Source organism: Rattus norvegicus, chromosome 12 (genome assembly GCF_036323735.1).
Source record: "Rattus norvegicus strain BN/NHsdMcwi chromosome 12, GRCr8, whole genome shotgun sequence".
NCBI lineage: Eukaryota > Metazoa > Chordata > Mammalia > Rodentia > Muridae > Rattus > Rattus norvegicus.
Window position 1 is genome coordinate 48,658,786 of NC_086030.1, and position 23,320 is coordinate 48,682,105.

General features: G+C 53.3%; 1 protein-coding gene and 1 long non-coding RNA gene across 7 annotated transcripts in view; one reads left to right on the forward strand and one right to left on the reverse strand.

The window, feature by feature from the left end:
* Positions 1-23,320, forward strand: part of Cmklr1 (chemerin chemokine-like receptor 1) — a 52,905-nt gene that overhangs the window by 23,857 nt on the left and 5,728 nt on the right. For 3 of the 6 annotated variants that reach the window (XM_006249509.5, XM_006249508.4, NM_022218.2), the window contains one exon: positions 21,727-21,814. The gene's annotated coding sequence lies outside the window, so the exon portion shown is untranslated. Of the gene's footprint in view, positions 1-5,062; positions 6,000-7,556; positions 11,746-21,726; positions 21,815-23,320 lie in introns of those variants that run through there. The other 3 variants (XM_006249507.5, XM_006249505.5, XM_006249506.5) reach the window with 3 other exon arrangements.
* On the reverse strand, positions 4,080-7,205 carry LOC120096012 (uncharacterized). Its single transcript, XR_005492062.2, has 2 exons — positions 7,066-7,205; positions 4,080-5,067 (listed from the first exon to the last, which is right to left on the reverse strand). It is a non-coding gene; the product is annotated as an uncharacterized LOC120096012 (long non-coding RNA).

The following is a 23,320-nucleotide window of genomic DNA, read 5'->3' on the forward strand; positions in this document are numbered from 1 at the left end:
CATCCAAACCAGTGAGATTCTGATTCAGCCAGGGACCTCCGTCACACAGGGATGAGGTGAAAGGTGACAAAAGACCTTGGTGTCCTGCTCAAGCACACATGCACGTGTGCCAGGCCACATTGTACAATAGCATGGGTACTACTGGATTTGCTCGGCTCCACCCAGGCCCATGGACTGGGTCCCACCACGGGCTGAGCACTGGGCTCTACCACGTGCCCAGTTGTTCTGGGGTTTGTTTTTCTTCTCTCCCATCCTAATACACACCCCATGAGGTATGCACTACCTCTCTGTCACGTGGGGACACTGGCACAGAACCCAAGCATCCAGTTCTCCTAGAGGCTATGTAGCAGAACTAGCCTTTAGCCTGGATGCCGGGCTCCAGAGCTGTGACCTGCTGTTATCTCCACAGCGGTGCAAATACCGCTTTGGGGCTCTGTTCCTGGCTTCTCCATCTTTTAGTTATGTGTTGTTGAGCAAGTTGCCTGTCTCACCTGAGCTTCAGTTTTCTCTCCTGAGTAGGTCACCAGGGCTGTTGAGTTGCTGAGGTCAAATTAAGGTTGGGGAGGAGCCTGAGGAAGACTAGGGAGGGTCGAGGAGGAGCCTGAGTAGGACTAGGGAGGGTTGGGGAGGAGCTTCAGGGCCTGGCAGTAGGGTCCAGGGTTTCAAGGGTTTTCATTCCTGGCTACAGACCCAACAGGCCTTAGAAACCTGAACCAGCAGAGAAGGCACAGCCAAGAGTCTTGGCAGGAGGGGAAGGAACCAGAGAGGAGGACAAAGGTTCCTCTGTCATCCACTCAGGGCCTGTAGGGAAGAGCCATGAGTGTTCCGAAGAACAGGCTTCCTGCCCAGGGGCAGGCTGGCACTGCGGCCTAGCAGGGACTGCTCCTGGGCCAGGCTGGAAGATTCCTCCCGACCCTTCTTGAAGGGTTTGGGAAGTGGCTTCTTCCTCCCACTCTCCCACACCCAGGGATTTTGCTATTTTATTTTACACCCACGGAAATGCAACTTCAAGATGGCAACTGCCAGGGGTCCTCAGCACACCAGGTCACCTCCAGACCACCCTTCCTCCTCATGCACTCAGGCTCGGGGATGACACTGGGGATGTGCTCTCTGCAGAGCCTGCCTCTCTAGCTCCCGGGCTACCTTCTGAACCCCTATCATCTGGCTACACCCATAGGGTTGCCTAGAGCCTAGAGAGCCATCCAACCAGCGCACTTCAGCGCTCTTGTTACCTGCTCCCTGCTGCAGCCCTAGATGCAGCGTATAGATGTGGGAACTGAAGGCTAGAAGTGGGACTAGCTCTCATAGCCTGAGCAGCTATTTCAGTGACGGTGCTGCAGTGTAACTGGGCTGTGTGAGGGCTGTTTGACATCAGAGGATGCTCTTCCCAGATTAAAACAGCATGGCTCTGTGCAGGACCGGCAATGTTTACTCATTATAGAAGCATTTACCTAGCAGGCACAAGGCTGTGAGTTCCATCTCAGCCACCACATTGGAACAAAACAAATAAAAGGGTACAAAGAATAAGGCAAAGGGAAACTTAAAACAACAAACAGATTCTGGTAAGACCAAGTGGAAGGCTAAGGATTCAAGTGTAACATTGTGGCACATAAAACAAAATTGCTTACAACACGGTAAGGCTAAGCGACTAGACAGAGACCAAGTGCCAGCCTGTAACATCCCAACAGTGAGGAATTGGTCGCTGCTGAGAATATATCCTGTAGGGTTATTGAACTGGTTATTGGAAAGCTGGTAAACCCAACAGTGAAATACTATGTAGCGATCTAGAAGGATGAGCTGTATCTCACCATTTCTCAAATCGACTACTGGGTAAGGAAGGTGCGAGCACATTTTCCTCTATGCAAAGTGGGAGGGAAATCAGGAAAACCCTTTGTAACTACCCAGAGGCTCCAGAAAGACACCCAAAAACCTAGTAGAAGGAGCTCCGTGCCCTGGGAGATGGATGTTGGCGTGGAGGGGGTAGTAATAATTTATAATTTACTCTCTTTATAATTTACATAGCTTGAACCTCTCTAGATACAGTTGTATCACCTAGCCAGAGATGTAATAACCAAAACTAGATTAAACTTGAGTCAGGAATGGAGAACCTCTCAGGAAACATCAACAGCAAACGTTCTGTCTTGAGTGTGTGCAGCAAACTCCTGGGCCTGCGGCCTCCGGCATCCTCCTTAACCAGTTTGGGACTTTGAACCACCTTGGTTCTTTTCCCTGTCACAGGGGAAGAATCCCTGTGGGACTTACGTTGGAATCACTCTGTCCAGTTCCATATCCTCTAGACAGATGAGATGGGCAGCTTCCTGTGGGCCAAGGCAATGTTTCAGCACAGGTCTGCTGTCTCCTCGAGGCAACCTGGAGACCCAAGCCCTCAGTGAAGTGCTTACGGGAGAGCGATGGCTCTCCTCAATGCTCACTGCCAATGGTGGTAGAAGTTTCTAGAGAAGTCAGTGACCCCACGCTCAGTCCAGAAAGTGGCCCGAGATGTCTTAATCCTTCTCATTGCTGCCAGGACTTTCCCAAACACCATCCCCCACTTTGTCACCAAACAGCTTGCATTGAGTAACGCCACTTTTCAACGGGGCTGCAGGTCAGGGCAGAGCTTTTGCCAGGCTTGCAAAAGGCCCTGGGGTCTGTCTCCAGCATTTCGTAAGTCAGTGAAGAAAAAACAAACCTCAGCCTTTCTGTGAGGTCACCCAAAGCACTCGATGAGCTCCCATGGGCTCCTCCTATGCTCAGCACAGGGACTTCTTGGTTGCCAGGGCCTTTAATCTCCTAGAGCAGAGCTTACACTGCTCCTGCCCGGTCTCTTGGTGTTGGCTCTCTTCTCTGATCTTTTTTTTTTTGGTTCTTTTTTTTTCCGAGCTGGGGACTGAACCCAGGGCCTTGTGCTTCCTAGGCAAGCGCTTTACCACTGAGCTAAATCCCCAACCCCACTTCTCTGATCTTCTAACCTACCCCTTAGTCCCTCTCCTCCACCGTCTCTCTTCTTACCCCTGAGTTTTCTCCATCACCTCTTCCGACCCTCCATCTTTCGTCCCTCTCTACCATGGTGTTGCCTGTCCACCCCCTTGCCTCACAGCTCTTTTAGCTCCTTGTGCCTCCTCCTGACTATAGCCTACAGTTCCTCCAGGCCCCACAGGGCAGTCTGAAGGACTGGTTCTCCACTTCCCTAGAGCCAAGGGCAGCCCAGCCTTGAGGACCGTGGCCAGTGCAGGCACCTGGGCCAGGTGAGAATTCACTCACAGTTCTGCAAGAGTCCGTCCCGAGCCCCATGATGTTTTAGGGACGAGGGGAAGCATTTTCATGTTGCAATGGGCCTGTCCACAACTCAGCTGGCTGTGTGGAGTTTGTGACCTTTCTAGAGGAAGTTCATCTCACTTGAGCCAGATGTGGCTACCTCTTGCTCACCTAATGCCAGGGGGCTAACTGGACTCCTCCCCGTTATGTAGATGCAATAAGCTTGGGGTCAGAAAGGACAGGTCACCTGCCCAAGGGCCCACAGTGTGTGGACCAGGCAGGGTAAAGCTGATTCAGAAGGGTGGGGATTTGATGGCACCTGTTAGATTGGTCACAGGAGCCAGAGAGGTCATGTGCTCTCCAGTGAGCCACAGTCTGGCCATTACGACTAGAACACAGAAACCAACGGGAGCTCTTTCTGTGCCGAGCCGACCATCATGAGGGTCCTAGGCATCTCCTGACCAGTATGTGGCTGCCTTGGTGAGTGGCTCTCTGAGACATAGTTTCCTTCTCTCTCAGGTGTGGATCACAACAATGGCAGGTTCCTGGGTTATTCCTGGAACATATTGAGGCAGGACAAGGGGCTTGGCTGGAAATTGAGGCTAGGGAGACCCAACCCGGGCACTGTGAGAGGTACCCACAGTATGAGCGTGGGGATAACGGGTGTAACTCCGGACTCTCTGGTGGCAAGCAGGGAGTGTAAGCCCTAAGCCTTGTTGAGTTTGTATGGTGAACCATATTATTAATAAACAAGGCATGTAGAGCCCAGAGGGTTGGCCCAGGCCTGTTCCCCACCAAAGCAGAGACTCAGTAGTATCAGTTGGGAATAGTCTAGAGATTTCTTTCAGTTTTCAGCCATGTATATCCCCGCTGGACTGAACAGTTGACTTTCCCTGGTACACCCAGGGGAAATGGCTTGGCTGACTTGCTGTTTGGAACCCTGCTGCCAACTCTGCACGGCCAGTCTCTCCTGAGATACCCCAGGATGGGTGTGGCTAGGTCCCCAGCAACCCCATCTAGCAGGAATCCGCCTCACTGAGGTTTGGACTATTCAGAGCCAGGACCATGTGACGTGGAAGCTGGCATCTTGTCCCTGCCAGGAGCCTGGGAACAGTTCCGGCATCGTCTGGTCTGGTCTGTTTCCTTCTCAGTTCTGGCTCGAGGTCTGTTCCTTCCTGGTCCCTTCCTGCTTTCACTCTTGCTTGTAATTTATGTTCCTCGGATACAAACTTTCCCTTTGACCTCCCAGCCCCTTCTGGACCAGAGCAGGACCCAAGCAAACAGATGAATGGATAAAACCCATCACACCCACCAGGCAGCTCACCCTCACCCCGTATCCCGAGGGCTCAGGGTGGGCCAGCTGGCCAGGGGTTAGGAAGGATGCTGAGAAAGTGCCTGCTGAGGTCAAAGGGGGGAAAGTGTGCACTGTCAGGACAGGGAGGTGGCCCTGCGTTCCAGGCGGCTCCAGGGGCCTGCACCAGGCCACTCAAGTTCAGTTAGTAAACGGAGAATGGAGAAGAGCTCTCCATGACTCAGGAGTCTTAACTAGAAGTTCTGCTGACTGGGGGACTCACACTGTTCACCCAGCCCCAAAGCACCTCTTTGCAAACTTACTGGCTGAAGGGCTTGTGCGTTTGAATTGATCTGTTACAAAGGTGGGGTGTCCTTGAGGGACATTCCTCATTCAGATGCTGAATCCTGAGCTCTAAGATATCCTTCAGTTCTTGCAAGGGACAGGTGCTGCAATGCTCTGTGTGTGTGAGGTTCAGGAGGTCCTCAGAACACCCAGTTTGCAGATGTGGGCCTGGGGTCCTAGGACAGAATCACAATAATTGAAGGTCGGGTTGCAGCTAGATAAGGTTTTGTTCTCTCTCTCTCTCTCTCTCTCTCTCTCTCTCTCTCTCTCTCTCTCTCCCCTCCTCCTCCTCTTCCTCTTCTTCTTCCTCTCTCTTTCTCTCTCTCCTCTCTCTTCTCTCTTTCTCACACACAGACACACACATACACACACACACTCACAGACACACAGACACAGAACAAAACCTTGTGTATGCTTGTGTGCATGTGTGTACTCTTTTCTGAGACATGATCCTTCCCCAGAAGGCAAGAATTGCAGGCTTGGACTGCCTGGTTTGGTTTATGAGGTGCTGCAGATAGGATCCGGGGATTTGTGTGTGGCCAGCAAGCACTCTGACAGCTGAACCGCACCCCCAGCCCTGGGTCTGACTTACTGCCATCAAGTGAGGCCAAACCTCACGACACTGAGCCCGGTGACCCCCTTCTTCCCCAACATAAGGTGGCAGGCTTTCACCCCAGAGCTCTCTGACAATGACTCTTAAGAGTCTTGAATTTTCTTTGGTCCCCAGCCAGCATCTTGACCTCCGATGGCGGCAGGGCAGGGTGAAGGGGCCATTTCCTTGGCCCAACCCCTCCCAGGTTAAAGCGTGGGCCTTCGCCTTGGAAGAGGCAACAGATTGGCGGTGGTGTGGACAGTTGGGGGCGGGAGGGGCAGACTGCCCCGTCCTTCCTCCCCAGAGCCTGGGAACAGGGTGGGACCTCACACTCCGCCATCCTGGCAGCATCGACAGCCCATTCATCACTGCCTGGACCGAGGCTATGGAATTCTCACGGGCTGGATTGTAGCTGGGTGCTTGGGTAGGTCAGCACCCTGGTCCTCCTCTCGAGTTTCCTTGGGCTGTATAGGTTCCTGCAGCCCTCTGCTCGCCTTGGAGCACATCTGGAGATGGGTAAGTTGGGGTGGGGGGATCACTAGAAGTTCCTGAGGTGCTGGTACAACGGCAGGCAGACCAAGGCCAGTCTGGGAACAGGGCAGCAACCAAGAGATGAGCCTCAGACCATGGCTCGTGGGTGAGAGGATCTCCGAAGGTTTAGGACAGGGAAGCAAACCCGGGGGAAGGGAGAAGGATGAAAACCCAAAGCAGGCTGACTTGGTCAACCTGGATCAGACTTCGGGGAGCCTAATACATAACAGGCCGTTTATCCCCCAACGCATTTAAGCTCAGTGTAATTTGGTGGGGGGTGGGGTGGACTTTCCTGCTGTAAAACAACCCCTAGTGCGCAAGGAAACGTGATTGCATCGTAACTCAACTCAGGATAGTGTGTCATTTCTCCCAAGAAGATGGGTTGTAGAAATACGCTTCCTGTACTAGCTTAAGGGCCTGAGAGTCCGTACAGAGAGCATAGAGGTCATTTGGAGTATTATGGCCTAGCCCAGCAGATAACACAGATCATGGGCTCTTAATCACTTCCAATTCCCAGCTTCCTGGACAGAGGAAGAACAGGTTTCCCGTCTTTCCCATTGCAAAGACGTCCTCAACATTCCTGGTTTCTCTGGAGACCTGTGGCCTCAGGACTTTCATGCCTTGCTCCCGGCAAGTGGACAGGTGTTGTCACGGACAGTATAGGTCCTGAGAGTCAGGCTCCCCGCATCCCAACCCCACCGCTGGCCCTTCTTGGCGCTGTGGTCTTGGACAGGAGCCACTTCTACTCAGTGCCTCAGTTTCCCCTGTAGCCTCCTCAGTTCCAGTGCAGACCCCGTGTCATCCACCCCGGTCTGTCCTCTGTTTGCAGGCGTCCATGGCTCCTTGCTGCCTGCTTGATAGAGCCTCAGGCCTCTTGGGGTGTTGTGGGCCTCTCCTATGCCCTCCCCTTACTTTAATCACACGTTACCAGGCCTCCGTGATCCGTACACAGCGCCCTCCACTGGGATACCTTCTTCATCCACCTGGCAAACGATTTACGCCTTCCCTCCGGAGGTCGGATCAGACGCGGAGGTCTCCCCGGCACCCTTACCTTGCCCCCAGCATCCAGCCTCTCGCTTTGCGCAGAGCCGGGATTCCCAGTGACCAGCGGGACAGACATTTTTTTCAGGTCTCCATGCCTTCTCATGACAGAGGAAAGCAGGGATGACTTTATCCCTCTCTCTTGCCCTCCCTTGCTCTTCCTTACACAGTGGCAGAGGTGCAGAGCACACAGCCGACTTCAACTGAATCGGGAACAACAGGAAGGAGTCGGGGCTTCGGCCAGCTCCACCCTGAAAGCAGAGGCCAGACGCGGCTTTTGGCCAGAGGTCTGGACTTAGGACAATGTCTTGTGACCCTGACCATGCCATTTGTCTCTGAGGGTAGAGACCGGGCCATCTCATCCCACAGCACCATGCCGGGAGGGTGGCAGCCGGGATGTGCTCGCTTCCAGCTCTTCTAGGAAACTGTTCGGTACACACGGGGTGGGGGTGGGGGGGCGCCAGACCCACCCCTGCCTCCGATCCCCACTTCCCAGAATGCACTGCTCCCACACGGCTTCCTATCTCTGAGCGTAGTCTCCACTCAAATGTTAGCTCCTCAGAGCGTCTTCCCTGCGCTCCTCTTAGCGTGCCCACAGCTCGTCTTAACAGCGGCTGCTGCTCCCATGTAAACGCACAGCGTGCCTGTGGTGCTTCTAGAAGGCCAGACTTCTGAAACACTCAGCACAACTTCATCCTCGTGAACATCACGGGGACCAGGAGCTTCTATTTCTCTCAGTCTTCAGGTATAGGACGGAGGAGGCACAGAGAGAGGTGGGGCTTGCCCCGGTGACACAGCAGAACTGGGCCTCTGAGGTGTTTACTCTATCTCGCATTGTCTCAGGTGTCTGTCACCCACACCCCATCCTGCCCATGGGTAGCCACATTCTAGTCTGTGCCCTGCTGGATTATCCCAGCATGAGGGTTTGGCCTGGCCCACAACATGAGCTTGGTTAGTGTTTTCTGGATGGGAACAGGGAGCAGGGGTTTGGTCCTCAGAGCCTAGTCCAAGTCAAGGTCACCTTGCTGGAAATGTCTCGATTTTTTGAGGCTTGAGGCTGGGTGAGGCTCATCCTGGTCCCCAGGAGGACCTCTGTCTCCTGACCCCTCCCTGGCAGAGATGCCAAGTGGAGCTTTTCCCTTTAGCAACATCTGGGACCCTTCCAAGTCCTCCTCCTGCCACGAAGGAGCCAGGGGTCTCTGGAACACGGTGGGTGGTGGTCACTGTTGAGCAGCCAGCAAGGACCCCTAGGATGTGCTTTGACCCGACTGCTCAGGCAGCTGGCAAGGACTGAGTGGGGAGTGGACCGTGGACCCTAAAGCACTGAGCTCCCAAGGAGCCTGGTTGGAAATGTGTGGCAGCTGACCCAAGGGTAACACCCCATTGCTATCACAGCTACACAATGCCAGGACAGGGACAGCCTGGTGATAAAGGTGAAGAGCCCGGGGCCCAGAGATGTGAGGCAATCTGTTCCCTGTCACACAGCCCACCCGAAAGGGTTGTGTCTGGAGTGCTTCAGATTCCTGAAAAACTAGGGAGGAGCCAACTACAGGGTGGGAGCACCCACTCTGCCCACTCACCCATGGCTGGCTGTCCAAGAAAGGCCAGCTTGCTTGAGTCTCAGTGTTTCAACTGTGAGTAAGGGGCGAGGAGCTAGTGGTGTCTCCAGAGAGCCACAGAGACTGGCTGCTCTGCTGAGCTACTGCCCGGCTGTTTTCCTTAACCAAGCAGTATGTCTGAAAGGGGAAACTGAGTCACAGGTTCAGAATGGATTGCCTGGCCAGCCTCCTCTTGTCCCCACGGAGGGCAGACTAGCAGCTGCCTCCCAGCACCATGGCTGTCTGTGTGCTGAGCGTCTACAGTGTGCTCTGACCAGTGTTTCCTGCTGTCCCTGTGACAACCTCAGAGGGATGGGGACACGGACCCCATTTACAGAATCAGCTCGGAAAACAGAGGTTAGCCACCTCTGTTAGTCCACATGAAAGCTACAGAGAGCCTTTGGCCTGCCTGGTCTGGCTGGCTCCCCCTTCCAGAGTCCTGTCCCTTCCTACAGCTAGGAGTGCCCGGTCTAGCCGGTCGGAGCCCAGCGTGGCACTTGGCAAATTCATCTTGAGGGCCACTGACCTAAAGACATGATAGCTTCAGAGGATTCCCCAAGGATCTCTTTCCCTGCACACCCCCATTTCTTGCAAAAAAAGTTTCTTACACACACACACACACACACACACACACACACACGTATTATTTATCTCGAAAGCGATTAACTCAAGGGTTCAGAGAGGCAAAGTAACTTGCCTAGGATCACACAGGAGAGAGTGAAGGCATGCTGTCTTTTTTAGGAGACATACCAGTAAGCTGGGGATAGACATTTGGCCCAAATGTAGAATCAAGTTGGACAAGAGCCTATGAAATCATTGAGACTCCAAGGAGTCAGGCATATTTGTGGGTTTTTACTTTATTTTATTTTATTTTGAGCCAGTGTCTTGCTAGGCAGCCTACAGTCTACCACACCCAGCTAAGTTATTTCTAAGGACATTTACTAAGTGAGGCCAAGGATGGAAATCCTAAGCACCAACTACATCTGGAAAGGGGCCGAAGGCATGGCCACCTTCTGGCAGCCTGGGCTACCTGCTTACAGTGACTCTAGTGTCCCAGCGCATAGTAGGCATACAATAAAATGGACCTAGAAGGGGTCACTGTTATTCGCATTGAATCTTGGTGTCCTGGGCGCCAGAGGGTGTCCCAGGGGTCTCATACATATCTGATGGGAGCTAAGGAGGAGCCCAGCCTGGAGGCTCACCCTCCTGTCTCCTGAGGGTGGGTGTGGAAGCCACTTCTGTTAGCTGCCCTCTCCAGCCCATCCCCGGTGGGGCGCGCGCAGGTTTGTCTCTCTTGCTGAAGGCCCAGATTTAGTGAACTAGGGGCTACAGAAGCACCTTTCCAGGGGCACCAAGACCCGCCCCCCACCCCACCCCCCAGCTTCTAAGCTCTGGGGTGGGAGAGGCCAATGCCATGTGAGCGGCCCCCATGTGTGCCATGTGCTTCCCAGTAACACTGTGGGAGAAGGCTTTTATTTAGATAGGGAGCAGGGCGGGGCGGGGGTGGTTCTCACTAGTTCATCCTTGGCTAGTCTAGAGCTCACTATACAGCCCAGGTCGACCTTAAACATCTGCCTCTGCCTCTTACAGCTGTGCACCCTCCCTCCCCCCATGCCTAGCAGGGAAACCTCTTGAGGATTACTTCTGGGACACCCTGAGGGTACATCAGGACGGCAGTGGATCAAAGACACAGCACTCTGAGAAAGGCTACTGGGCTCCTAGAATGAATCATGGATACTCTAGTAGGAGCAGCAGGCCGTGGTATGGGTGTTTGGGAACTCTCTATTTGTGTCCCCACCAGACACACGAGGTGTCCTGGGGTCTGCTGCCCTCAGGGTGCATGGGTTCTTTACTTTTGCTGATCCTCAGAGTCCTGGGCTCAGACAAGTACCCTCCAAGCACAGAGCACATGGGGCCAGTCTTCTGGTGACTCAGAGGGAGCTAGGCGTGGGGGCGTGGGACCAGGGAGGAAACTCTCTCCCCGACTGACTGAGAGCTAATTCTGTCTGGGGCCGGGAGCCAGGCCTGCAGCTGGAGCATCTGTGTGGTTTCCAGACACCTGGGGTCCCAGGACTGCAGCCCCTACGTGATTCTAGAACCATCCATGAGAGCCGGGCAGCTACCCCCAAATCCTCCCTGTCTGGAGTTATTCCCTGGAGCCTGGGAAGGCAATGCTGGGTGAGCCTGTGCCAATCATGTGACTTCTCTGAACCTGTGTGTGCAAATCTGTGACACAGGGACAAGGTGTCCCACAAAAACATAATGTGTGTGAGCTCCTGAGCCCTAAGCTCTGGGGTACATTGAGCACAGGTTGGCCCAATTCTCTCTGTTCTTTGATTTACAGGGGGCCACTCACCCTCCCTGGACCTCAGTTTCTAGTCCAGGACACCCTCTGAGCGACTTCTCAGTTTCTAAAAAGCCGTTTCTTTGGAGGCAGAGAGACCCACAGAAGTGGCTAAGCCATCACCCAGCTGGACTGTCAGCTGGAGTGGTGGGAGAAGGGGACAGGAGCCAGATCAAACAAACAGGCCATTTGGAGATGGAGAAGGGTTTTAAGTTCCCTCCTGGCTCCTACCCTCACAGCCACGCCCACTGCCCTGATAAGGCCCTCCTGGTTGTTCTGAGGCTGCTGGCCCGCATCTACTGTGGAGAAGAGAGTGAGAGAGTGAGTGAGTGAGAGAGAGAGAGAGAGAGAGAGAGAGAGAGAGAGAGAGAGAGAGAGAGAGAGAGAGAGAGAGAAGCAGCTGCCAGGAGCCCAGGTGCTTGCAAAGGTGAGAGATGTAGGTGAAGGGCCATGACTAGGACAGGGAGGGGGATTACAGAGAAAGACAAAAAGAAGCAGAGAGAGAGAGAGAGAGAGAGAGGGAGGTCCAGAAGCCAGCAGGAGGGACAGGCAAGGAATAGGACCCCATGTGGCCCAGGGGTACAGAAGGGACAGAAGCAGAGTTGAAGACAGACAGACATCTGCTGGTCAGATGTCTCCTGCACCATCCTCTGCCCATGGGGGTGGGGAGCACATGCCAATGAGAGGCGGCGGCAGAGGCGGACCCCTGTCTTCACAGGCAGCACAGGCTTATTCTGCCTCTCACCAGGTAAGATGTGGGCGACCTTGGGCAGGCTTCTGGCCCCAGCCTCAGGTGTCTCTCCAGCAAGGTGGGGACCATTCCATGGGTCGAGGATGGAAAAGGCATGGCCCATCCTCCTGCGGCTAGGACTATGCCAGGGTCTGCACCAGTTTCAGAGAGCTGCCCCCCCCCCGGCGCGCCCACCCGCACATCTTTGAAAGATGGGGTGTGTGTGTCTGTAATGAGTGATCAGAGGTGTCCCTCACACAGCCAGCCACTCACTAGAGGCAGAGTGGCTGGAGGGAACTTCAGGACAGTGAACAGCATTATCCTGTAGGGCTCTAGGAGGTTCCTCCAAGGCAAAAGACATGGGGCTTGGTGTGTCTTGGGGAGGCGCTGGGGGAAAGCACCTGCCGACCACCTGTCCGTTTTCTCCCAAAGCCCAGCAGCCAGCTTGATGTCACCTTTCTTGGCTGAGCTTGCTGTGTGAGCCTGGGCACGTGACTTAGTTTCTCTGCACCTCAGTCGCCTCTTTGTAACAGTATGTGGGACGGTGGCCAGAATGTAGCAAGAATGCGGCACATGTTAGTTTAATGAGGAAGAAGGTGATGACACTTGCCTTGGGGCTTTGTTCTCTGTGGCTGGTAAAACCAGATGTGGGATGTGGGCAGAAGGCTGCGCTTGGTCCTGCAAGTGTCGGCTTGCTGAGGACCTTCTGATGTGGGGACAGTGACCAGCGACCTCCCGCTAAACTGCCTCTGTTCCTTCCCTCGAGTCGCCCCAGCCTGGCAGAGAAGGCTGTTGGGTGTGGCCCTGAGGGGGGCTTGACTTTCGCTTTGCTAGCGTAGCTTGGTTGTAGAGCCAGTGACCTGGGTGTCATGTCGCCCAGGTGTAAACCAAAGGCAGGGGTTTAGGGTGTTTGTTTGTGCTTATGAGGTTTTTGTTTGTTTTGATTTTGTTTGTTTTCGTTTTCCCTCAAGAAAGAGATGAGGAAGACAACATCCATGCCTTCTGACCCGTACTACCAATTGCCTGCAGGCTCCGCTCTGGTCTTAGGGGCTTTCTTCAGGGTTCTGGGTCTGGCTCCCCTGAGTGCTCCTCCCTGAGTGCTCCTCCCTGAGTAGTCTTCCTTGAGTGCTCCTCCCCAGTACTCTTCCCTGACTGTTCCTCCCCATGTTCCTCCCACGAAGCTGGTCCATTATGGGTCTGTAGGTCACAGGATCCCTGCTGTGTACTGCTTCTTTGCATGAGTTTTCTAACACCCCCTGCTCTGTGGGGCTCTGTGCACAACAGCTCCTGACAGTGACTCAGTGTCCTAGGGTGGGGACCTGGCTCCTCTTAATCCCCTCCTCCCCATGATTAGCATTCAGGAGCTCCAGCACCCAGCCTTTGGCAGAGGCACCTATGTCCCACTGGTGTCCTCAGAACCTTGACTGTTTTTAAGTGCTAGTTTCCCCATGGGCTCTTTCTTACTCCCAGCACCTAGGACCTGGGGCTCTGTGGGAGGACTAACAGGTAGGGAACACCCAAGATGCTGGCAGGAGGAAGAGCAGGGGGTGGGCATATGCGACCCTCTGGGGTGGGGAGAGCAGCCTGCCTTGTTCCCACAGTGTGGTATGTCACACTCTGGATGTGACCGGGCCCAGGTCACTCTTTGAATGATGCCACACCTGGCCTCCTGGCTCCCAGCCCTTCTGCCCCACTCCCCTGCCCAACTTTCCCAGACCGCTTGGCAGCCATCCCTGCACATAGAAATCCCCCTCACTCACTCAAGCGTTTGCTCAAGAGGAAGACTTGCTTCCCGTGGCCCAAGTGGACTCTGTGCCAGGCCGTGGAGGGCTGCCTGGGTGTTATCCCAGGAGCTTCCACTGGTCACCTCAGTTCCTAGACTCCCGAGGCCTTTCCAGCTCCAGAGAGCTCCCCGCAGCATGTGCCCGTGTGTCCTTCATCTTGCTCATTGGCTTGCGTGTGTACGGTTTAGGAATGTCACCTGTGGGGTTGGGGATTTAGCTCAGTGGTAGAGCACTTGCCTAGCAAGCACAAGGCCCTGGGTTCGGTCCCCAGCTCCGAAAAAAAGAAAGAAAAAAAAAAAAAAAAAAAGGAATGTCACCTGTTCCCATCCGGTGGCTACTTTCCTGTCGGGGTCATGGTCTCCATTTGGATTGTCCCAGGGTCCCTTGGCCGTTCTAGATAGCTGTTCCTCTTTGGTTCTTCTGATTATGCGTGGGGGGCGAGTGTCATAGTCACTTCCCATCACTCAGTATTTCCCATCGCTAGAAACAACTTTAAAAGGGTCTACTTCAGCTCACAGTTTAGGGGGATGTAGCCCTTGTCGACAGGGAAGGCACAGCATTTGGGGCTTCCCTGGAGGCTTCAGGCAGAACCTGGGCCCATGGAGCCTCCCAGCTCTCAACATTCGACCCTGGAAAGGATCCAAATTAAAAAAACGAGACGCAGGTGGACACAGGAGCCTCTCTGGAGCCTTAAAGTGGCGGTGGACAACCTCATTCACTGCAGAGCTCTATGGGGACAGACACACACGCACGTAGAAAGCGCACAGCGGGTTCTGATGCCGCGCAAGAGGAAGGGGTAAATTTACTGAGTACCTACTGTGTGCTGGGCCAGAGCAGGGCTAATGGGGAAGGAGCTGATGTTAGGCAGTGGATCTAAGTCTGCGGTGGCCTTGGTTGAGCAGCGATGGGGTACAGTTTCTCCATCAGAGCTGTGCGTAATGCACTATGGGAGAAATGGGAACGCTTCATGGGATGACCTTGGGCTGTGAGGCTGTAACTGTCTTAAACAGACATAAAAAGCGGTCAGAAAGCGATGTCTGGATTTGTTTGCTCTGAGAACACAGGGCTGTGATGTAGAACCCACCGCTCTGAGGTCACCAGACGGAGAGGACGCTTCCATGCCCCCACGCGGATGGATGCTTGATCGCACTAGGAAGGCAGAATAGATCAGAAGGAACACCGGTTGGTGTCCAGTGTTCTTCGATTGACCTGAGGGGGCAAAGCAGAAGCAGACCCCATTTTCCTCAGAGAACAGGCTGTTCGTGCATTTTTGTAAGGCAGCCACAGTCTTTTGCTTCTACAGGACAATAGGCCCCGCCCCTGTGAGCGGTCTGCTGTGGGAAGTCCTACTGTTTATCTCCTAAGGGTGAGAACAATAGGAAATTGTTTCTTGGAAACTCTGAAGGACAGAAGCCTGGGTCCAAGGGGTCAGATGCAATCCACCTGGGGGAGGGGGTATCTCCTCCCCCTTCTCTCCCTCCTCCTCCTCCAGTGGCTCCAGGTGGCCATGTGACCTCACCTTCTAATGTCAAGTTTTTCTGTCACTTCTCTCTGTTTCTGTCTGTCTTTATCTCATCCCTGTTTTCCCCTTCCCCTCTTTCCCTCTCTCTCTCTCTTTCCACCTTCCTCTGTGTCCCTCTTCCTATCTCCCTCCTTCTCTCCCTCTCCCTCCCCCTTCCCCTTCTTCTCTCTCCCCCTCCCTGCCCCTCCCCCTTCTCTCTCCCCCTCTCCCCCTCTCTCCCTCTGTCTTCTCTTATTTCTCTCACCCTCTCCCTCTCATTCTCTCCCCCCCACCCCCCACCCCCTCCCCCTTTCTGACAAGCTCTGCCTTGCAGCTTTGGCTTCTCTGGCCATGAGGATCACAGGTCCAGGCCGCCTACCTTCTCTTTTTCTGGTTCTTTTTTTTTTTTTTTTTTTTTTTCGGAGCTGGGGACCGAACCCAGGGCCTTGCGCTTCCTAGGTAAGCGCTCTAACCACTGAGCTAAATCCCCAGCCCCCCTTCTCTTTTTCTGTCACCTCATTTAGAACCCATTTGCAGGACAGTCTCACCTTAGTTACTGTGCTAAGACCATGCCCCCCCACACACATACAAACAATTAGCTCCAATTCACAGGCACCAGTAGACCAACTTTTCTGAGAGAACCAGCATCATTGTAGCCACTGTTGGGGAAGACTGGAACCTGCTCTTCAGGGATGCCTTTGAGAGGAAATGTTGCTTTGTATCATGGTGGCTGTTGCCAGTACTGGATTTGGTTCAAAAGGATGTTTCATACCCAACTTCTAACCAGGCCCCCCCCAATACCCCCCAACGTCTCACCCCTGTCCCAACAGGAGGCCTCTGGCTGGGGCCTTGGGTTTCCTAGGTTTCCTCTATTAAGCTTACTGGGACCAGGATGAACTAGAGGGGTGGGGGCTTGGTCGGATGCATGCAGGGTATCTGGGGCCTCAGAGAGGTCTAGGGACTGCTGCTCTGTCCCCGCTGTAGCAGCTGTAGGCTCCTGTGTCAGGTGGGTAGGAGCCTGGAGACCCTGGCAGCCTTGGGCAGGCAGGACAATTCTCCTGTCCCTGGGCTTGGAGGCGAACTGAGGACAGGGAGGCTGGCTGATGTGCTGGCTTCATCTGGGACCCCATGTGTGTCCCTGACCTCAGCCAGATGGTTCTGGAAACTAGGGAGGGTGAGCTCCTTGGCTAAGAGGGACAGGGCTTCTAAAAGTGGGACAAGAGGAAGTGCCTTAGTCACTGTTCTCTAACTGCAAAGAGACACCATGACCATGGCAACTCTTATTAAAGAAAACATTTAACTGGATGCTCCCCCACACTTACAGAGGGTCAGTCCATTATCATCACGGCAGGGAGCACGGCCGATAGTCAGGCACTGGAACAGTAGTTGAGAGATACTTACTTATCCGAGGGCAGAGAGGCTCTGGGCTTGATATGGGCTCTGTACCCCAAAGCCCACCACCACAGCAGTACACTCCCTCCAACAAGGCCACGCCTCTTAATCCTTTCAAGTAGTGCCACTCCCTGGTGACTAAACTTTCAAATATATGAGCCCATGGGGGCCTGTCCTTACTGAAACCACCAAGAGGAGGAGGGTGTCCTGTTAGAGGGGAGGGCTCCCCGGGGCACCAGGAAGGGTGTGGGCAGACTCAAAATAACGAATTCTGTGTTCTACAACCAAGGGTGGAGGTTGGAGTGATCTGGGCATGAAAGCAGTCACTGGCTGAGCACGATGAGAGCTCCCTCACCTCCACAGTGGAGCAACAGCGGTATTGCTCCTGAGGGTGGTAGAGCCTGGCAGCTGACGAGGATGATGGGGCCTAGTCCAGCGTCTGGGTGACTGTGTACAGGTTAGGGCTAGATATACAAGGACCCACCATGACAAGCTGCAGAACCACGGAGTTAAGGGAGTCACTGCCGGCATCCACAAACACGACCCCGCGCCTCCCTGTGGCCACACGAAGATGGGGAGAAGTGATTCATTGAGATCACAGATTATGGAGATGGAGGAAACAACAGTTCTTCAAGGGGAGCCATGTTACTCCATGTTACTCAAGGGCGTCTCTCCGTGGGCGCCTTGTACTGCGCTACCGGACACAGATCACACAGCTTTGCAGGGATGGTTCTCACAGATCGCAGCTTATAGGGACCTTAAAGGGACGATGAAGGAACCCCTGGGAAGGAGACGTAGAGAGGGCACATTTGTGGGGTCAGGACAGGGGAGGGCTGAGCTCTCAGGATGCAAGGTTAAAGCTTGGAGTCTTGGAAAGCTGGGACTAAGGACTGCCAATTCTTCAGAGGAATGGGGGTGTATGAGCATTTCCTTTGAGTCCTGGGGGTCAGACCCCACTCACACTTCCTAGCTGTGTGGCTGCAGGCAAGGGGCCTCACCTCTCTGAACCCGTTTCCTCATTCACCACTTGGGGCTATCTGAGCATGTCTAGCATGGGGCCAGCACTCTGGCCTGGGTTAGCTACCTATGTGGACATAGGATACATATAGGGTCCCAGGTCTTTATTCCATGAGCATTGTAGTGGTAGTGGTAGGGTGTGGGGGACATTCCTGTGAGGGACAGCCATATTATATCTCTTTGGAGTTGACAGAAGCCAGGTATTCATTGTGATCTCAACTACACAGTGTCCTGGGCAGCAGGAGGGAGGTGCTTGTCATGACTGAAAGAACCTGGGAGTCAGGAGCGGCCAGCCCTGCATGCACCCATAGCCTGGCCCTGAACCCAAGCAGGACACAGATGGATTGGATCACGCCATTCCTCAGGGCTCCCTGGCTGGCCTTTCCCCATCTGCCTTGACAAAGGCCACTGCAGGGGTTGGGAAAGTCAATAACAGCACGGTGTGCCTGGCCAGTTCCCAGCATAGCCAGCCCTCCCTCCTCTTTGATGGATTTTTCTATCCCCTGGATCTGACCAGCCATAGATGAAGAGAATTTCGGGAAGCTGATTGCGATGGCAGATGCCCATAATCCCGGCACTTCGGAGACAGGGGATCACTAGTTTGAAGACCATCTGACCTACAAAACAAGATTCTCTCTCTCTCTCAAAACAAACAAACACCAAGTAGAAAAGACAAGCAAAATTTTTAAAAAGGAAAATAAAGGAGAGACAGACAGACAGACAGACAGCAACAGAGAGAGACAGAGAGAGACAGAGAGACAGAGAGAGACAGAGAGAGACAGAGAGAGACAGAGAGAGACAGAGAGAGACAGAGAGATAGAGACAGAGAGATAGAGACAGAGAGAGACAGAGAGATAGAGACAGAGAGACACACAGAGAGACAGAAAGAATCTGTTTGGTCTAAAATGCTGTGTGCTCTGAGTATGCGTGGCCTTTTCTTATTATTTCTTGTCACAATATTCTGTCTTACAAAGACTATGCACACGTGTGTCCATGACGTTAGACATCGAACCAAATCCCCAGGAAAGCGGAAGTATCCGGCGTGCGGTTTTACACACAAACGTCATAGTTTTAGAAATGGATGCTAGGACTTCGGTACTCAGGCGTGTGGGAGATGGTCCTACTTCACATTGGATGTCAGCCCCTGCGGCCTCTCACAGTACAGACCCTGGCACCCTTCACATCCCCTTATAGATAAGTGCAACTGAGGTCACTCCCTCCAGGGCCCCTGGGTATCCATGCTGCTCAGGCTGTGAGGGGACAGAGAGGCCTCCCCCCTCCTCCATGTAGGCTGGGGGCAGGGAGGTAAAGGCTACACCATCAGAGGAATCTATTCTCCTGGCCCTGGCTCAGCCTCTGACCCCAGCTACTCCCAGCCCAGCCTACAAACCAGACATGACATCATCTGGGTCATCTTCCTATGGTCAGCAGGGAGCGTCTCTGAATCCCCTGTGCCACAATGGGGGGGCCAATGGGTTGAGCTCCCTCCACCCCCCGTCAGCTTTCACATCCTGGTTCCTGCTTGGCCTTTACCAACTCAGAGGTCCTTTGTCCCAGAAAACTGGATGCCAGCCCTTCTTACTTCTTGGGATATCTGGAATTCACCCTGGCCCAGCACTACCTCTCTGTCTATGTATGTGAGTCCACCATGGGGAGAGACCCTTAGGAAATTGTTTTCCATCCTCCATACCTGGGACTGTGGACGGACACACACACACACACACACACACACACAGAGCTGACCTGAAGTTCTGTGGCACGGCAATTAAACTCTGGGCTCTGCTGGCTTCAGATAACTTTTTTACCCAGCTGTGAGCTTGGTCAGGGCTTTCTGCTCCCCAAGCCACATGGTAACCCTTCCAGGGTTGAAGGGGGAGGACACCAAGAAGCTGGGGAGATGCTTACTCAGTATAGGGTTTGCTCTACCTTCATAAGGATTACATTCAATCCCCAGAACAACAGCAACAAAGAGATAAGAGATTGAAGAAGATGTGTCCTCCACAAGAGTGCTTACACACATGCTTACACATACATGCTTACACACACAATGCACATATGCTTACACACATGCTTATATTCATGCTTACATAAACATGCTTACACACATGCACACACACATGCTTACACATACATGCTTACATATGCACACATGCTTACACATATATGCACACATGCTTACACATACTTGCTTACACATACATGCTTACACACAAATGCATACATTTACACAATGCACACATGCTTACATGCATACGCACATAGACAACGCTCATACACATGCTTACACACATGGATACATGCTCACACACATGCTTACACACATGGACACATGCTCACACACATGCATACACAGGCTTATGGACAAGCTTACACACATACCTACACACACATGCACATACACTTACACACTTGCTTGTGGACATGCTTACACACGTGTACACATGTATGTACACATACTCATACAGGTGTACACATATGCTTGCACACTCACACATGCTTACAGACACACACACTCTTACATACATGGACACACTCACACATATGCACACACACATGCTCACACACACATGCACACCCATCCATGCACACATATGAACACACACACAGTGGGGCTGTGGGGAGTAAGAGCTCAGCCTAGTCCCTGAACACATAAGACTTGAAAGTGGTAACTCATATTGCCATAGACAGTAAGCCTTCCCCAACATTAGGGCCTCTCTCTTTCCCTCCCTCTTTCCTTCCTTACTTCTTTCTCACCCTCTCCGCACTTCCCCCTCCCCGCCCAGCACTAGGGATATGCATCCGTAGGTGCTATGTGAGCACCCATCCACTGCACTGCATCCCTGCTCTGTCTGCCCATTCTACCCTCTTCATCCCTTGGATACCCTTGGAATAGGCTCCCAGTCTGCAAAGTGTGGGCACGTGCAAGCTCACATCTGTGTCCCTTGATCTCAGAGCTCCAGGGAAAAGTGGCTCTCACTTAACAAAAACTCAGGCCCAAAGAAGGCTTGCTAAGCCCCAGTTTTCACACTTTTTGGAGGCAGTGAGTCTTACTTTGTAGCCTCAGAGGGACAGCCCTGAACACCAGGTGGCTGGTAACAAGGGAGGCGTTGGTTGGCACTGGGGATAAAAGTAAGGGTTCCACTCCTAAGTACTGATGGCTCCCCGTGTGCATTCGTGCCAAGCCAAGCATCCCGTTATCCTGATGTCCACTGCTCTCTAACACACCGACACATTCTGGGATCTGAACGGGCCTGTTTTATCAGTGGGGAGCCTGAAGCTCCGAGAAAAGTCATGCGCCCCAGGATTGTACAGCTTAGAGGGAACAAATTCGAGCCCTGCACCCAAAAACCGCCTCGGGCACCTCCAAGTTCACAAACTCTCAAGACGTGGTGTGGAAACCCAGCAGGGTCGCTCACGTGGCCAATTCAGGACCAGCTTGGCAGTCTGCAAACGCTTGGGGGCTGTGTGGGTCACTGTCCCCACACAAGGTCACGGGGACAGGGAGGTCTGTATCTAACTCGTGGTGGCGAGCAGGCCTGATGAAGGCTTTCTAAGGCTAGGTTTTCACACTCTGTGGGAGGCAGCCTTACTCTGTTGCCCAGGCTTGCATCAAATGCTCATGATCCCCCTGCCTCAGCCTCCCCAAGTGCCAGGATTATAAACACGAGCCATTTTGTTCTCCACGTTTCTATTTTTTCAACTATTTTTATTATCGATGTATCTATATATTTATGCATTTACTCATTTGTTTGGCACACGTGTGGGAGCACAGACGTGCCTGTGTTCATGTATGGAGGTCAGAGGACAATTCCGAAGACCCACTTCCCTTCCACTGTGTGGGTGGGTCCCCGGGAACGAACTCTGGTTGGCAGCAAGTGTCTTTACCTGCTGAGCCAAACTACCAGCCCAGTTTCCATACGCAGCAATGCCTGCTAGGAAGAGGCCCTGGGAATGGCATGGAGGGCGTGTCGTAGGAGCCTGGCAGATGCTGGAGCAACCAACCATTCCACCACCTATCCTCCCACTGCCTGGTGGGCTAGTGTTTTCTGGGCCCCGCCGTGTTGGCGAGTGTCCACTGAGTCACCCACAATCTGCGCAGCACCTGTGTCGCACCCCCAGTCTTTAGCCCTCTATGCCAGTGTTGAGGAGGTGCAGCAGTGGATCTGGGTAGAGCCAGTTGGTTCCAGGTTCAAAGCCCCGCTTCCCAGCAGGGAAACCTTGGCTGAGTGGCTCTCAGTCCTCTGAGTTCTGTTTCCTCCTTGTTGGGCTCTGAGTCTACCTGCTGCCTGTGTTCCCTCCCCGCAGGTATTTCTAGCCGTGCACAGTGACTGATCAGCCGAGGACCTACCCTCGAGTTCTATTCTGCAACAGTGAACAGTGAAGGTCTCCAAAGGTAGGGACTCATGTCTCCAAAGAGGACTAGTGCCCATCAGCCGGGTGGGATCGGGAGAGGATGCTAGACTGGCGGTCCCTGGGGCTTTGGACATGTGAGTGGGACCACGGTCATAGCAACAGGGTCCCTTCTCCACTCCGTGTAGAGCTGGTGTGATAGTTTATACCCTAGGGCACGCTGAATGACTATTTGCCTTGCACAGAGTATCTGGGAAGGAAGGCTTAAGAGGCAGATGAGACTTGCGGTTGGGGCAGAGGGTGACATCATTTTCCTCATTTAGCTTCATATCAGTCACCTGTTCTATTGCTTTAACAGAACACCATGACCAGGGCAACTTGTGAAAGGAAGCATTTTTTTAAAAGGTTTATTTATTTTATGCATATAAGTAACTGTAGCTGTCTTCAGACACACCAGAAGAGGACATCAGATCTCATTACAGATGGTTGTGAGCCACCATGTGGTTGCTGGGAATTGAACTCAGGACCTCTGGAAGATCAGTCAGTGCTCTTAACCACTGAGCCATCTCTCCAGCCCAAAAGGAAGCATTTAATTGAGCTCACTGTTCAGGAGGTTAGGGTCTATATTGGGCAGAGCAAAGGCACAGTTCAGCAGGTAGCAGAATGGTGGCTGAGTATTCATATCTCACAAGCAGGAGGCAGAGACAGCACCTGACCCCAGGGACATGCCTCCTCCAATGAAGCCACACCTCCTAATCCTTCCCAAACGGTTCCACCAAATAGGGACCCAGTCTTCAAACATACGAGCCCATGGGGGTCGTTCTCACTCAAACCACCACGTGTCCTAACCTGTTCCACCTCTACAGCTTCAGTTGGGTCTCCATCTGGCCTCATATCCCTACCTGGACCTGTGGGGTCCAGCTGTTACTGTCTCTAGATGCTAACCATTTTAACAGCGCCTTTCTTGTAAGATGGCAACAGGTGTTTGTAAAAGAAACAAAGAAGGATTCCAGTACCTAGGAGGCAGAGAAAGATGGATCTCTGAGTTCAAGACCAGCCTGGTCTATAGTCTATATAGTGAGTTCCAGGTCAACCAGGGCTTCATAGTGAGACCCTGTCTCAGAAGAAGGAGGGGGAGAGGAAGAGAAGGAGGAGCAGGAAGAGAAGGAGCAGGAACGGGATGAGCAACAGGAGGAGGAGCAGGAAAAGCAAGAGGAGTGGGAGGAGGGAGAGGAGGAGCAGGAACAGGAGGAGGAGGAAGAAGAGAAAGCAGCAGCAGTAGGAGGAGGAGGAAGAGGAGGAGGAGGAAGAGGAGGAAGAAGAGGAAGAGGCGGAGGAGAAGGAGGAGGAGGAAAAGGAAGAGAAAGCAGCAGCAGCAGCAGCAGGAGGAGGAGGAGAAGAAGGAGGAGGAGGAGGAGGAGGAGGAGGAGGAGGAGGAGGAGGAGGAGGAGGAGGAGGAGAAGTGGGACTGTGGAGATAGGTAGATGAACTAATAAACTTCATGATCAGTGAGAGACCCTGTCTTCTCTGACGTAGCCCTCTGCCCTCC